Source organism: Thermobia domestica, chromosome 14 (genome assembly GCF_964235325.1).
Source record: "Thermobia domestica chromosome 14, izTheDome1.hap1.1, whole genome shotgun sequence".
Taxonomy (NCBI): domain Eukaryota; kingdom Metazoa; phylum Arthropoda; class Insecta; order Zygentoma; family Lepismatidae; genus Thermobia; species Thermobia domestica.
Genome location: NC_137467.1, coordinates 30,961,627 through 30,979,144, shown reverse-complemented (window position 1 = coordinate 30,979,144; position 17,518 = coordinate 30,961,627). Strand labels below are relative to the sequence as shown.

The 17,518-nt window shown below is 36.3% G+C and overlaps 1 protein-coding gene across 3 annotated transcripts in view; it reads left to right on the top strand.

Annotated features, from left to right (window-relative positions):
- The window catches only part of LOC145669606 (cyclic AMP response element-binding protein A-like), a 472,254-nt gene that overhangs the window by 279,263 nt on the left and 175,473 nt on the right, over positions 1–17,518 (top strand). The gene's annotated exons all lie outside the window — the stretch shown is intronic.

Here is a 17,518-nt window from a genome sequence, read left to right as displayed (position 1 = left end):
AGGCTAAAGGAGACGGTGATGATGAATAATGAATGAAATGAAGAAAGTGGGAGAACCCCGAGAAAATCCACGCACACGGTGTTTGTCCACCACAAAGTTCACTTGGCGGGGGCTGGGATCGAACCCGGGACCCCAAGCACCAGAGGTGAACGCTCTACCACTGAGCCACCGCGGCCCTCTTTATAAAAACAATCTAGTTCTATCACTTTTTTTCTAAAAATATATGTAGAAGTATTTTACAATTACTTATCGCTTTTTCGGGTGCAGAATAATATACGTTCAATATTACATAGACATAGTGGCTTGTAGTATTGACCCCCCCCCCTCGCAAACCTTGAGCCACTCCTACAAACATTTCTGTGTGCGCCCCTGTATAGTATTCTCATAGTTTGGAAGGCTAACGTAATTTCAAACTGTGAATCTATTAAATTCATTTGTCTTAACCAAATGGTCTGGGATTTTAATGTTCTATTCCTGGGCACGACCTTCGCAGAAATTACTCTGTTTCTTCTTATGGTATATACAGCGGCGCAAATCTGTCTTCAACATTGGATGGGACGAGGAAGACCGTTTCCTTATATATATATATATATATAGCGATGTTCATCATATTTATGAAGTTTAAAGCAATGCTATGGAGGATCAGGGGAGCAGAGTTGTCTTCAACATTTGGACGCGGGCAGATTTGAGACTTATTCTGGGGACATCAATTTCATCTTACTTAATTTTGAGGCAATCGGACACAAATCATCACATTTCAAATCGGATTATTGGGGGGACAGTCCCCCCCAGTTCCAAGATTTGATAGGACATGTCCTCCTGGTCCCCTCGGGATTTGCGCCAGTGGGTATATAAGAGTATTATCCAGCAATTCAGGTTGATTAAATTGACAGATGAAAAAAGTATAAAATATTCTGTTTAAGGGAAATAACGTATTCAAAGGGAAAAGTATGAAATAGCTTTTATTTTTTTTAATATTACTTTTTCTTCCTGTGTCCATTATTTTCAGAAAACCTTGATGATAGGAAATTATACTTTTTTCCCCAGCCCACGTGCTTCCTTCTTCATGCGTCAGACTTTAGATGGGTTGAAAGGAAGCTATAAAAATTTTATTTTTCTCATTTTTTTTTTAAATAATAGTTATTATAAGAATGAATGAATAAGTAGAATTCTAACTAACATTTTTTTTTTAAATTCGGGACTGACTTCCATTAGCCTGCAAATCAGACACGTGTGGCCAGTGGCGTTGCACACTTTTGCGGGCTTCCCCGCAAAGTATAGAAAAGGGGGCCTAGTTGTAAAGCCGACAGAAGTAAGGTTGAAGTTTTACTTCTTTAAATCTTTATTCATCGCAAGATTTCGGGGCTCCCTATACCTCGGGGCACTCTGCACTGCAGGGGTTGCGGGGGCAGCTGCAACGCCACTGCGTGTGGCTGTTAAAAAAGTAGCGACGCCATCTTTGATTTGTAGCCTATTTTTTTAATCTACTATAGGCAAGGTTAGAAAATAGGGTAATGTTTTCCACGTATATGTACTATACGTATACGCATGTGTTTATAAATTCTTCATTGTATAGGCTTCAATAGGATTTGATGAATATGGTTATAATGTTAAGAGTATCTGAGTATATGACGTCACGTAAAAATCAGTATGGCCGACACTAAACGACGCCTTACTTTTAATGAAAACGAAATCTTTCAGTTTAACGTCCCACGTTTACTGCTCTTTAGGCTGAGAGAGACGATGAGTAAGACAAGTGTACGATGATTGAAGAATTGGTAGAATGAAAACGTGGGAGAAAAAGGGAGTATTCCGAGAAAACCTCGGACACGATGTTGTCCACCACAGATTTACTTGTCCGGGGATCGAATCAAGGACAAGCGCTCCACTACTGAGCGACCATGCTCTCTTGCTATATTTTAAACATAGAAGTATACGTCTTCATATACATATATTTGGTACAAGAAATAGAAGCCGTTATGTTTTATTATTATTATTATTATTATTATTATTATTATTATTATTATTATTATTATTATTATTATTATTATTATTATTATTATTATTATTACAATCCGGATAACTCCATCACACCCTGACAGGGCGAAAAAACCCCGAGCGCAGACCCGTTCAAGATTATTGACGGGTATTTTTCTGAGGCCTGTCTTATCAGGTAAATTACTGTACAGAGTGTATTTATTAATTTTTGTTTTAATATATAGTAAAGGCTCTATGCCTTCATAAAATACGTACTTTTCAATTGGTTAAGGGTAATTGGACAACTTATTCTCTGTTGTATTCTGAAGCAACCAATACATACAAGTACAGTACTGTATTTTTAAGGCAACACTCGTACTTATTCTTCTTTAACCCTATTCCGGATAACCCTGCATTTTCACGAACTCTGCCACCCTTTAGTCCACGTTAGGTCGAGTATTCGGTACTCTACTGTATTATTATTATTATTATTATTATTATTATTATTATTATTATTATTATTATTATTATTATTATTATTATTATTATTATTTAATGAAGTTTAGAGGGAGAAGAGAATGTTTACGAGCTTTACTAACCCATGCCTTACTACTTTTGAAAATAATGTTACTGATCGGTTGGACCCAGTGTAGTGATTACGAGTAGTGTGTTTGTCAGTAAGAACTGTGCTTCATCATTAGCAGAGAATAACAAAAGATCCAATCTGTATTATTTATTTATTTACTTTATATATACAGTACATAGGGTTATAAATCTGTTCTAGCAGAAGAAAATATATAAATTATTATAGACAATGAATGACATACTTTTTAGCGACATAATTAAAAAAACAGTTTCTCAAAACCTGCGCATGAAAATTTACTTTGGAGCGTGTCATTTTGTTCAGTATGATATGATCTATCAATTGATATACGTCTTATTAAACTTTTTTAAAGCCAAAATCTAATCTTAGGGTATACACTGCCATATTGCTGAGCTTCATAGTTCAGTGTCAATTTCATTTTGATAGTTGGTGCAGTTCTCGTACAGTGCTGCCAGATCTGAAAATTAAAAAATAGCCAGGTTCTGCTCCAATAATAGCGTATTTGAACTAATTGTAGCGAAATCATGAAAAAAAAAAAAATGAATTCTAAAGGTCCATAGCTCCAAAATTATGGGACCTACCGTAGTCGGGTCAAGAGTTCACTTAGGAACTAGTATGTGCCCTATCCAAAAATGCGTGTTTCAGAATCCTGAGGTGCTTCCACAACAATTTTTATAGAGGGAGTTTGACTATGGGCCTATGATATAAAGTACTCTCCAACTACCTCCATATATATCATCTTTGATCATTTTATTAACGCTAATGATACTGTGGAATTTTCTAAATCAATTTCGGTTTGAGACAGTAGTGCCAGATTTAGTAGTATCGTTGTTTTTTTCTTTTTCTGTCTTGTTCTGTATGTAGCTCATCTGTGTATTTCCCGTTAACATAACAGACGAAGCATACAGCCTCGGTTCTTGTGAGTTAGATTGCATCGTCTCTGCATTTCTCCTTCATCTTCTCTACGGCTCTCTTGGTTACGTCATTCTGTGATGGGTGGAAGAATGTCTGACGCTCTGGCTAGCGGACAGACTTTGCCACTGGAATAAGAAACAGTCTGACTCACTTCTCAGTAATGGCATGCCTCTCGTGATTTCTGGGAACATATCTTTAACATGTGCATTAACATATATACTATGTTTTCACATATTGATATGCTGAGATTCTAGTGTTACAAACTCTATGAACCATTTACTATTAGTCTAGAACAGGCACACAACCATAAATTTGTGTTCGGGGTGCCCGAAGTTTGGGAGGAGGTCCATCTCTATAAATAGTCATTGTGTCTAACAAGGAACGGATATGAACCTGTCATCCGGACATTCGAATCAAACATAGTCCATTCAATAAACATAACAAAAGATATGCTCATGCACAAAAAATTAGGTGCCATGGACAACGGACTAAGTCCCTGGGACTCATTAACCCTGTTAGTATAAAGAAAATCGTAGACTCGCAGTGAAATACCTATTGCCCCATCAACACCTTTCACTGGAAAATCATGATTTATAGTTCATTCTCTTCAGCATGAAACAAGCTTTCCAGAGGTACTATGTATTGGGGCCCCTAACGTACTTGAACAGGAAAAACTGGGAGAATGTCGGGAAAATTCCCTCCAGAAATCACTCCCATCAACTTTGGACCCCTCTGGAGTGGCTCCGGGTAAAAGTACACAACCCAAATATATCACAAAAAATCAACCCAGATGTATGTTTACGATAAAGAATAAGAAATGTGTCTACCAAGTTTCTTTTTGATAGACGGAATAGATACGAGGGAAAAGCTTGTATACCAATTCACGTTCCCTCGTTCCTATTCTGTCTATCAATACAAAACTTGGTACACTCATTTCTTAATCCATGTAGTAATTTTCGAGATACATTTTAATTATGTGCTTTTACCTGGGGCCGCTCCAGAGGGGTCCAAAATTGATTAGAAGGATTTTTGGAGGGAATTTTCCTGACATTATCCCGAGTAATCCTGTTCACATTACATACATTATGAGCGCCAATACATATCACCTCTGGCAGTGGTGCCCACCCTCCCTCATGTCCATGACGCACCCCCCTCAATCCGTAGGTGTTCTTCCATGAAAAAAAAAACTTTTCGATTAATTTTTACACTCCCTCAAACACATTTATATAGATTTTACCTCCCCCCAATATTTCAATGACGCAGTTTGCGTCATAGCCCTCCTTTGTGGGCACCCCTGCCTCTGGAAAGCTTGTTTCATGCTGAAGAGAATGAACTATAAATCATGACTTTCCAGTGAAAGGTGTTGATGCAATAGGTATTTCACTGCGAGTCTACGATTTTCTTTATATTAACAGGGTTAATGGGCCCCAGAAACTTACTCCGTTGTCCATGGCACCTAATTTTTTGTGCATGAACCTATCTTTCTTATCTTTATTGAATGGACTAAGTTTGATTCGGATGTCCGTTTCTTGTAAGTAGTATTGAACTGGTATTGTTCTACACTCGATAAAACAAGAAGTAAATTTTAAAGTATTGTCTCATCAAAAATAATAAACTAAATTGTTTTAAAAAGAACAGAAAGAGTACAGATGTAATGTAAGATCTGTACCCGGAAGCTGTCGCACCAAATACACGAGCTTTAGCGACTACGCTACGCGGGACCACAGTAGAATATGGTATTATTCGAATTTTAATGGCAGTAAAGTACGGGATTATTCTAATTTTAATGCCAGTAGTCATTACCTTAGTTCAGTACAATTACAGTGATGACTAACAAAAGGAAAGACTCAAAATACAGAGCCAATGTTGTAACATACTATACTTTTATATATATATATATATATATATATATATATATATATATATATATATATATATATATATATATATATATATATATATATATTACTAAAAACTTGCTTGTCTTTAATGGTCATTTCAGAATGGTTAAAAAAGATCGATATTTTATTTTTATCAAATAGGCTAAGCGATGAAAACGATAAAAGAAATAAAATAATAGTAATAAAATTAATGTAGCTGTAAAATCAGTGTTATTAATCTTAAGGTTGGAATATTTCTACTTCAATAAACAGTAGACAATGAGAATTTTCTTGCTCACACGCATATAAAAGTACATAAATAAGGAGCCAATAACGGTTTGTAAGATTTCTTTTTGGCATCTTCTTATTGGTACGCCGTTTAATCTTATATTGTACTCTATAAAGGTTGGTCAGGAAACTGCCCTTTTTTATACATGTTCTTGAGATAAAAGACTTATTCTTCTGTTACTGTCAATATCCGCTGATCTTTTCCTGTACGCATTTTTTTTTAAATATGCTTTCTGTTTCGAAACATTAGGCACTCTAATAGTCATTTTATGCTCTATTTATTGTGATATAACAACTATTTTTTCAAGTGATGTAAAAACAATCTTGGTTGTATTTTATTTAGTATGGTTTCCGTAGGTGTAACGAAAGTCTTCCAACTGTCTTTTTTTTCTGTTTCTTTTCGACAGACCCTTTCTCCAAGAAAAATCAACGACGCATTTATACAATGAATTGCTCCCCGTCTTATAATGCTCTTACCTTCGGTGCGAGCGGTACCGAGTTCGATTCTCGTTGGGGAGCATTCGGTCGAAAAAGTGTAAAAAAGAGCTTTTTCAGGCCAGCCACCCTGAATGAGGTTTTCCTGGCTTTTACTCATTCATACCAGGCAAATGCCGGGGTGGTACCTAACTTATAGGCCCCAGACCGCATCCTTCCTTCCCTTTCCCCGGATAGTAGACTCGTCGAGGAACGTCATCCCTGGAAACGTGACGGGCTAACATGGTCATAGATGCCGAAAGCTCAGAAATCTAAATTCTAAATCCTAATCTCGTCTTCTATGAGTAACCCTGTAATAAATACCTCCATGAAGTTGGTTCCCCTATAGGAGAAGTAATGATCTCTTTTAGTGCAATCGTTAGTGCTTCTTAGAGCACCAACTCCCAACATTAGTGCTTCAATAGAAGCAAAAAAAAAAAAAAAAAATGGGGGCTGCTACCCCCAGGAAGCACCAACGATGAAAGCTAGTACAATCAATAATGCATCGTTAGTGCTTCTAGAAAACACTAATGTTCTAAAAAGCACTAACGAAGGACTAACGATTGCAATAGAAGGAATTACTAGTGCCTTTGAATTTGGCGGGAATTTGACCCAATGAAAAATTTTCCATGTATTTCTTATAGGAGTTTCGTAACGTACAATTGGCCATATCTACACTAATAGTGAAGAAAAAAAAAACGAAACTATTAGTGTTTTCTAGAAACACTAACGATGCAGTAGGTTTCATCGTGAAGTTAGCCTCTCCCCAAAAGTTTTTCTTTTCTTTTAGCGTCCAAACTATTGAAGCACTAATGTTGGAAGTTGTTGCTCTATGAAGCACTAATGATTACATTAGAAAGGAGCATTAGTGCTCCTATAGGGAGGGGCAACTTCACGGAGGTGTAATAAGTAATATAGCAACATTTTGTGGCATCTTTTGGCGCTTGTCATGATCACAGGTTAGGAAACATTCTCGAAACTTTTACTATACCCTGTACTCCCTCTTAGTCTAGTGTGATCCTAGATTCGATTCCCGATGGGAAAGCATTAAAAAAATGAGCGTGGTTCGGATTGCACCTTAAACTGTAAGTTCACGTCTCATATACAAAGGTCGGCGCTCATGAGTTCGGAACTTACACTCATTCGACCTCATCCTCACGAAGTGAGCGAGAGTTCCAAATCATGTAGTGAGTGTGAGCTCGAGTAAACGTAATGTCGAAAGCGTGAGCGTGATGTCGAAATGATGTGAATGTGAGGTCGAGTGAGCGTGATGTTAGGATGACGATATGAGCGTGAGGTCCAATGAGCGTCATTATCGAAATGATGGTGTGAGCGTAAGTTTGAGTGAGGTTAGTCCAGAGTGGCTTATATGGCGTCGGTGCTGAAAAGGGACGTTAAACTTCAACGAACAAACAAACAAACAATTAGACTAAAATATGAAACAAGTTGACATTTAGATGTCGTGAGGACGTGTTACCCTTTGTCACATTCGTGAATATTCCGCTGAGGCGTCCTATATATAACTACTTCCGTTACACAGGGTTAACAGTGGCGGCTCATAAGGGAAGTTATATTGCTTAACATTAAGTTTTTACCGCTTCAAACTAATGTAAGAAAACTTACCCCACTTGTGTTCTCATTCTTATACACATGAGTTAACACATTAGCTACGTTTTCTTCGCTTGGTCTGAACCGCTAACAGTTTAATTCTAATCAATATAACTTCAGGGTTCTCATATTTCTAAAGTGGAAAACCGGGACAATCTATGATAAATTACACTATATTCATACTTAATCATTTACTTCCCTTTGAAATGTCAGAATTAATGAAATAAAAGTTCAACGTTTACCAAGAGTGAGTGACAAAGAGTAAATTATCCGTATGAGTTGAGTATCGATGATTATAGTGAGGGACACAGTCGATGGCATGTAGGGTAAGTAAATGAAACGACAGCTCAAATGCGACGTTGCCGAGTTGTAAAGGAGTATGGTTAAGTAGGCACTACAGCAATATCAGGTGACATACACAACATCTTATTATCTGTTTGAACAAGATAAAGACTTGGCGAGACTGCAGCACTCATTTGCTAACAACGTTTAAAAGGAACTTGGCAAGCCGCGTTCAAACACCATAAATAGTGCCCCTTAGCATAATAAAAGCGAAATTATTATTATTATTATTATTATTATTTATATTATTATTATTATTATTATTATTAATATCACACTATGTTTTGGAGGGAAACTGGGGCATTTGGAGTCCCGTGCAACTTCTGGAAGAACAGATTACGTGAATCTGGAACTGTTCTGGCTAAACTGGAACATCTGGAAGCCCTACTCAAAATCCGACACTGGAAGGAAGTGATAAAAGACTTCAATGGAATGCTCACAATTTGGCAACAAGGTATTAACACGTCCTCACCTAACACGTAAATGTCAATTGTTTCGCTCCAGGTAAATAAACATTGTAAGGAATAATTCGAAGTTTATTGTTATACTTCCTTGCTTAGCATTTTAGTTAGTAATATGTAGAAACAATGTGTGATTAAGTAACTTGTAACAATGATTCATTTATGTTGTAACAGTGCGCTTATTTTGCTGTTAAAATTAGCAAAATATTACGAGTAAGTATTGCCCTGTTGTGAAGAAAAATGAGCTATAAACTTTTTGTTGTTGTTGTTGTTGTTGTTTTAAATGATTGTGGATGTATTTGAATGAACCATACCTTTCCTAACATTGTATTGTTCCAGTTTTTGCTTTCTCTGTTTCAGTATGAGCGACCATGTTTTTATTAATAAATTCAAAAGGTATCTCGCTCGTCTTGTAAACTGTTTTCTCATTTTTCCCGTTGGATATGACTCAGCCTTTCCTTCCATTATTTTCTCTTTCAAGTGATCTTTTGCATATTTTAACCTTTTTGTTTACGACTTTCTCCTGTCTAAACATGTTCCTTATTTTGCAAGTGTAATCATTCATTAAAAAGTCAGTTCCATCTATCGAGCTCATAATGCACCTCAGCGCTAAATGTCAAGCGGCAAGTTCCTTGAATGGAGGCACTTATAAACATTCGAGTGTATCTTTATTGTTGAACATTGTTAATTCACTTTTATATTATTTACTTTGGCTAACTGTGTGTCCGTCCGGGAGACACAAAAATCTCAAGAAACACTTGATTAGGGTTGCCAGATTTTGAAATGAAATGAAATCTTTGAGTTTTACGTCCCACGGTTATGCCGGTTAGGTTAAAGGAGACGGTGATGATGAGTAATGAATGAAATGGTAGAATGAAGAAAGTGGGAGGAAACGGGAGAACCCCGAGAAAACCCACGCACGCGGTGTTTGTCAACCACAAAGTTCACTTGGCGGGGGCTGGGACCCAACCCGGAACCCCAAGCACCAGAGGTGAACGCTCTACCACTGAGCCACCGCGGCCCCGGTTGCCAGATTTTGTAAACGAAAAACCGGGACACCAATCTCAAACAATATATATATAAGATCAAGTTCCCTACTTATTTGGTGAAAATCAGTTAATTACCTGTCTTTTCCAGCTTACTACTCTCAACTCTCCAGCTCATTCTATACACAGTTAACACAAATGAGGCCCTACAAGGGATGTATACGGGAAGTATAAAGAAAGTGAAAAGATAACATAAGAAGAGCTGTCTGGCGTCACTTATTCCGAATTCCGATTTGTTGTGTTTAACAGGTCCTAAATATTGCGCCTATTACAACACACCCTCCCATTTATGATTGAAGAGATACTTTTTTCTTTGTTACGTCATCACCTGAGTCAGAAACACTACCTTACAAGAAATACAAATTTAGCAAGAAAAAATACATTTACAATAAATTTAGAATGATAAACAAAAAGCAAATCTCTTGAAAGACGTACGTAGGCACTCCAAAAGTTTGGCAGAAAACAAAATCCAGTATCAAAATTAAACAAGACACATGCCTTTATGTGTTTAACTGCCACTTCTTGTGCTAAAGTAAGTTGTTACGGAATTGTAGTCTGAAAATTACTTAAAATTTTATCAGATAAAGGGAAATCCAAAATTGTTGTATGCGTGCACAGCATCTTTAGAAATATTTATCCACACATGGGAAAATATATTAGAGACAACTCAGTTCTCAGAAGAAATTTTGCCTAAGAAGACGGTGGACAGGACGAAATAGGTAGTTTAAATGTGGTTAACATACAGTGACTGAGAGCAATATCGCCTTGTTGATTAAAGTTCCAACCATGAAGCAGTTCTGCGCTGCCGATTGAAGTATAAAATAACAAAAATTAAAAGACAAGTTCTGATCAAAGTATATAATAACTAATAAATAATAGCGTTACAGTTTCGGCAAATTAACTTTGCCTTCATGAGACACATTATCTGCGTCTGATTAATTATTTATTAGTTAATATATGCTTTATTCAGAATTTGTCTTTTAATTTATACAAGAAGTTCCAAAGCTAGAATGAGTGGTATTCAATAACAAGTAGTTAAAGCCCGTGACAGGGAAAAACACGGTATTTTCTATCAAAGCTATTTTCAAGAAATTATTTACATAACGTATACCCTCTCTTCAGTATTCTTTAAAATCCTTTTTTTTTTCCTCTGGAAGGTAAACAACCCATAAGACGAAAGAATGGATGTGATTTCAAACTCTCTGTTGTTTGTTTAGTAAAAATAATTGGTTACACAAATCTTCCGAAAACCTTCCGTTTTTAGGTGAGACATACTAATCCTTTCAAGTTGAACTTTTTTCTTTTAATCCGAAGAAGGAAAACCAGGACAAACAGGCGTCCCGAAAGCCTTTCTCGGGACAGTTCTTTCATTGAAAAGGGGACGTCTGGCAACCCTACATTTGATAGATCACCATTGAATTTCGTCCGGAAAGCAGTGTCAAAAGTTAGAAATCGAGTCCGTTATGATGGAGGTTATAGATATTCAAACCTGAAATAATAATAATAATAATAATAATAATAATAATAATAATAATAATAATAATAATAATAATAATAATAATAATGGAAACAGTGAAAAAAGTACGCATGATTTCTATTACTTCTTATAAAATTACTTAACCTGGTCATATTAGAACAGAAACAAGTATTCTTTGATCAGTGGTGCCCACCCCCCTTACGTCCATGACGCACCCCCCCAATTGTCTATTCGTAGGTGTTCTTCCATGAAAAAATCTTAATCTTAATATTAATTTTTACACCCCCTCAAACATATTTATATAGATTTTACTCCCCCCCAAATATTTCAATGACGGAGTTTGCGTCATAGCCCCCCTCTGTGGGCACCCCTGCTTTGATAGTATTACTACATTTATATAAAAGAAGCGTTGAAATACGCATAATAATAATTAAACAGAATAAATCGTGCTAATTTTCATCATAACTGGGAGCAATGACATCTAGATATATACAAAATTAAAAAAAAAAAAAAAGCAACGAAAAAATCTGCTGATCGTTATGTTATTTTGATGGTATGAATTTTCCGCTTTGTCAGCTAACCATAAAGAAATAATTTCATTTAATTCAGTAGCCTGAATATAGCAATTGAATTTTATAAGAAACGTATGTTTTTTGTCTGTACCACTGTTGTATACTACAAGTTCAATATAGAAGGCTTATGAAACAGTGTGTTTTAGAAACAAGTGGCTCGATTAGTACCTCAAAACTTTACTCCAGACTTCGTCGAAAGCAAGTGATCATTTTAAGCTTTTATTCAGGGTGCTGATAAAAAATGTAGCCTAGTTCTGGAAGTTGTATTACTTCAATTCAGTACTTTTGTATTTTAAAAATAGAGCTAAAACTCAATAGATGGCGTCAGGTACCGCCTATTCTTTCCAATGTATTTTGTGGAGAAGACAGTATTCAATGAAATTCAAGAGTTTAATATTCAAACTTCGCCCAAAGACAAGTTATATAATAAATGAAGAACAATCCGTGAAGTTTATATATATATAGTGGCTGATCCAAGGGGGCTATAGGAGGTATAGCACCCCTTGACGCTCAGGTATACACTGGATAAAAATGGGGTCCAATCCTGCTTTACACTGGATAAAGCGGCAAATTATGGTTTAGCCCCTCCCTTGATCATATCCTGGATCCACCACTATATATATATATATATATATATATATATATATATATATATATATATATAGAGAGAGAGAGAGAGAGAGAGATACAAAGAAGTTTTGTTTCGTCTTGTTAAGGGAAGATTTAGGCCTACATTTGCAGACCATAGTTTACCTTAAAATATCTCGAAACCTAATTAATATTCCTGCTCATCTTGATATAATTTAAGGAAATAAAAAAAAAATATCGTTTGCTATCTTCTCTCCTTCCAAAGTAGAAGTTGAGCCGACAAACCTTAATACTGGACCTGAAGGGGGCACGGTAGCTCAGAGGTAAAGCGATTACCTCTGGTGTTTGGGGTCCCTGGTTCTTTCCCCGACCAAGCAAATTTGTAGTTTGCAACATCGTGTCTGTGGGTTTTTTTCCGGGATACTCCCGTTTCCTCCCACATTCCCATTCCACCTTCTTTCACTTGCTTTAATCATCGTATCCCTTAACCAAAAGTGCATAATCATGGGACGGTAAACTGAAAGATTCCATATCATTTAAAACCTCAACCTCAACTTGAGGAATTTCGAGATATTTGCTTCATTGAGGATAGTCTGTGCAACCTATTTTTTGAGTTAAAGATGGAAGTGATGAGTAACTCATTAAGTAACTTTTCTCACGGGTCTTAATATCTCGTTTAGGCTTACACGAAAGGTGATGTTTAACTATGATAGTGAACAGTTTTGTGTAACTTCAAGTGACTGATTGAATCAAATGACTCCTTGAACTTTCAGTCACGAGACCTGGATTCGAATCTCGGCATGTCCGAACTTATTTTTTTAAAATTTGCTTCAATCTCAATTTCAAATCATACTCAGTGTCATGAGCAAGATCTTCGCCTGTGGAAAAGGAAAGAGATGTTCAAATGACGAGAAGGAATGACAGGATATTGGAGTAAGCCAATGAATGAAGACAAATACTTACTTATTTTTATTTTCTTGAATTGTTCCAGATTTGATATTTTCAGTTAATTTCAACCACCTTCTAACATATGTATGATCTTTTTTCTCACATACAGGTGAAGTAAAATAGTACATTATATAAACACAACAAGCTATAATGTCATTGATACAATACGCTCATTAGATAACACGCTCCAAACAATAGAGGTACTTCTTAGAATGGAGAAATTGTTCTTACTTGTTAGTATCTCATCCATCGTACAGCATAAAGACCTTTTGAGAGTCCTTACTACAACGAAATTAAATACCGCTAATTTTGGAGGTTTTTTCTGTAATATCTTCAAAACAAATAAAAATATTCGAAAAGCAAAAACATTGTGAATTTCACAATACGATTTAGCATATGATACCGTTATCATGTCACAAGTAATCTATCTGCTTTCGATTTGCAATTGTAGATAGATTTAGCATTTTTTGCCGCTTCTGTAAATAGCGCCATACCAAAAGCAGATAGGTGAATTGTGGTAAAAGTATCACAATGCAAAATCGTATTGTCTAGTTCACTATGCTTCTGCTTTTCGAATATTTTTTATTTGTTTTGAAGATATTAGAGAAAAACTCTAAAATTAGCGGTAAAGCTTGGGAGAAATATTTCGTGTGCTTTGGGTTGCATCTGTTCAGGCGTTTAACACTGGCAAATGCAGTGGATAGATACTAATGGAATTACACAGTTAGAGGTTCATATTCTTTTGCTGGTGACTGTACCATACAATTGGAACTTTTAGTTCTAAGTTGCGTTCTAAATATAGCCTTAATTACAGTGGTTGCCAAGGATCTTTTTCTTTTTTTCAAATATGTACAACCATAATGATAATAATAATACAGAAATGCTCGTGACTGTGAAATGATTGCACTTTGTATAAGGATTACTGTTCTACTAATGAAAAGTGTAAACACTAACAGACAAATTAGATAAAACAGTTTATAATGCTATGTGGCAATTTTTCACTTACAAAGTTACATTTTTCAAACGAAGAAAAAAAAAGCTAAAAGGAAAGAAAGGAAAAAAGAAAAGGAAAGAAAGGAAAAAGAGAAAGAAAGAAAATTATTAACATTCCTCGTTGAAATTATATGTACCGTTTGTCTGCCTTCTTTCAGCACTTTTTGTTTCGAGTCCAAGGGTGACCCCTGTATCCCTCCTCCCGTAGTTCTTACCGTTTTAGCCTTCAAAGTCAATGTCAGCGTTCTATTGAGACCCCTACTCACTGATATATTGTATTAAAGTAGCCAAAATCTTAAAAGTATATTTTTTTACATGTTGTTAAATGTAATAGAAAGCTCTTAAAAAAAATATTTGCAATTTCTTCCCTCTCTCTCTTTCTTCCCATTTTTACACAGTTGTCATTCCTATAACTGTAACTGATTCAAGCTCTTAGCATGTAAATGAAATTTTTGCGGTGATTAATTTCCCAGATAAAATTCCACTAAAATGTGAAGCATATTCATTACTTTCCAGGTTTATAAGAAATAATTCGATGAAAGGTTTCTAGAATTTTATGCATGATTGCCAGGAAATTGATGTACCTTGCGAGGAAAAGTCACCATGTAAAGAACATTATTAGTATTTTATTATTAACATGCGTGTCCATATATCATGCTATTCTGTACAATTATTGAGTGTTAAGGTGGCTCAGTGATGATGCGCTCACCTCTGGTGCGAGAGGTCCCTGGATCGATCCCAGATCATGGGAGTCTGTGGTAGACAATATACATAGTAAAAAACACGATGTTAAAAAAACTCAATTTATTTACCTATCACTGTTACCGTATATGCTATTTCAATGTTTTTATGGTATAAGAATCTAGTAACTGACAGTGAAAATGTATGTTAGTTTGTTATTTTTTGCTATGTGCAAAGCCTTACATAGTATAATTGGCATGTACACCAAGTAACGACCAACGTATTATATTTCGTGTAATTGTTTTACAAAAATGAGTTTTGTGAGCCTATCAATTCTCTAACATTGACATGAGCAGAAGTCCTGCCATATGTTTTCCTTTATACATTATGTTTGGTTGTTTTAGCACAATTTTTTGCTGTATATGTTTGTGGATTTTCTCGGGATTTCGCTGTTTTCTCTCACAGTCTCTTTCCACCAATTTTACATAATTATTCATTTTTACTAATCATCCATCTCGTTTAGCCTACCTTCTATTATGTAATCTCCTACAGGCCCGTATCCAGAGGGGATGTAGGGGGCCGGCCCCCCCTAAATTTTCGCTGGCCCTCCTAAAATTTTCACGGCAGGCTTGCAAATGAACTATAATACGGTTATGAACTATACTATGATTGGATCGGCCCCCCTAAATTCAGCCCCCCACACACACATTTTGGGGCTAGCTACAGGCCTGAGATTGACTTCATTAGCGTAAGCCATAACCTGCTGAATCTCTTTCATCTCTAGATTCTGGTTGTCATCTTCAATTCTTCTTGTACTGTATTCCATAGCAAAATTGAATAGTAATGGTGACAACTCATCTCCTTGTTTCAAGCCATTCTCCACGAGAAAGCTCGTGGGCAAAGTATTTCTCTATTCGGACTTTACTTTGGGTTTCATTTGAAGGACTAAAATAGCTTTTTAAAAGAAGATTTTCGTGTACTTCTGCCGTCAGTGTCCTCAATCATATTTCATCAGCATCTTCAGTATATACGTACGATAAAATATTTTAGTAATTTACGTTGTGGCATTTCACGATGGTGACGCCCGTTCTGCCACTGGGTGCTCCTTCGGGTTGGAAATTACTGAGAAATAATGGAACGTTACAAGAAAGGGGACTTCATTTCAAACTAACTAACGAAAATAAGAAATGTATATAAGATTTAGTAGAACGTCACTGACCGCAACGTTAACGTCTGACCTTCAGCAAAGGTCTTCTGAACAAGTCGCTTGGTTGATGTGCTCTACGTGGATGGGAGAAAATGGAAAAGGAAGCGAGATGTGTGTAGTGTGTAGCGATGTCTCTTCCTTGATCATTCTCTCTTCATCTTCTCACACTCTTATCCCTTCTATCAAATTATTCTTCCTGATGCTTCTTTTTTTTTTTTTTTTTTTTTTTTTACACGTGTGATGGAATGCTGATTATCATCACAAGTGGCCTTTACGAACTTGTTAAGCGTTTGGGACCATGATCGGATGGTAACAAGTACAGTAGGTGCATAAAAAGTCCAAAGTTGATTTCTTCGTGTAAAGCCTTTGATACAACAGTACCAACAATAGACACCGATTTTCTAAATCAGTGGTTCACAACCTTTTTTGACTGACGTCACATTTTACTGAACGACAATGGCATCGCGATAATTTGTTGATTTTATTATTATTATTATTATTATTATTATTATTATTAGTAGTAGTAGTAGTAGTAGTAGTAGTAGTAGTAGTAGTAGTAGTAGTAGTATAAATTATAATGGTGTAACCCTATATAGTTTCTATAAAGTAATGACTATATAGTACTGAGCGGCTGCTGGAGGCGTTGACTGATATAGGCTGTCCAAAATTGGCCTTTCTAATTATTTAATGCTTCATAATTTTTAATTCTAAAATTTGGGGCCACAATCTATGTAGGCTTGCCAGACGCCCCGATTTGACTGAGACAGTCCTGGCCGGTTTTGAAGGGTAGTCCAGGTGTCCTGGCCGGTTTTGAGTCTAGTCTTGGTCAAACGGAGCAATTTAGTGTCTAGTTGCAAAGTTATTTAACAACTTCTAGTGCTTTTTTCCATTGTGGTCTAGTGTCATTTTAGATCTACGATCTGGCAACCATTTTTAAGTGCTACGAGTTGTCATCTATAGGTCGTACATCCAGTCATCATGTTATAGTGTACGTAATAGGGTATTACTAACAGGCCCGTATCCAGGGGGGTCTAGGGGGGCCGCTTCCCTAAATTTTGGCTGGCCCCCTAAAAATTTTACAGTAGGCTTGCAAAAGAACTATAATATGGTGATGAACTATCATATGGTTGGATCGGGCCCCACCTAACTTCAGCCGCCCCCCCTAAGTTTTTGGGCTGGCTACGGGCCTGATTACTAATAGTTGACGTGCGTTTCAGTTGGTTGACAGTGCCTAAAAGATCGTGTACATTTAACAATGAGCTGAACAACGAGAATTTCATTGTGCATATATCTTGTTGAGTTGACAATTTATCACACGAGAATTTTTGATAAAATATTGACATTAACAATGTTCCGGTTTAGAGCTTCAGATATCTGGCAAGTCTAAATCTCTGAGACTGAGCGACACACTGGTTGGGAATCACTGCTCTAAACAGAGTGCAATCTTTCAACGAATG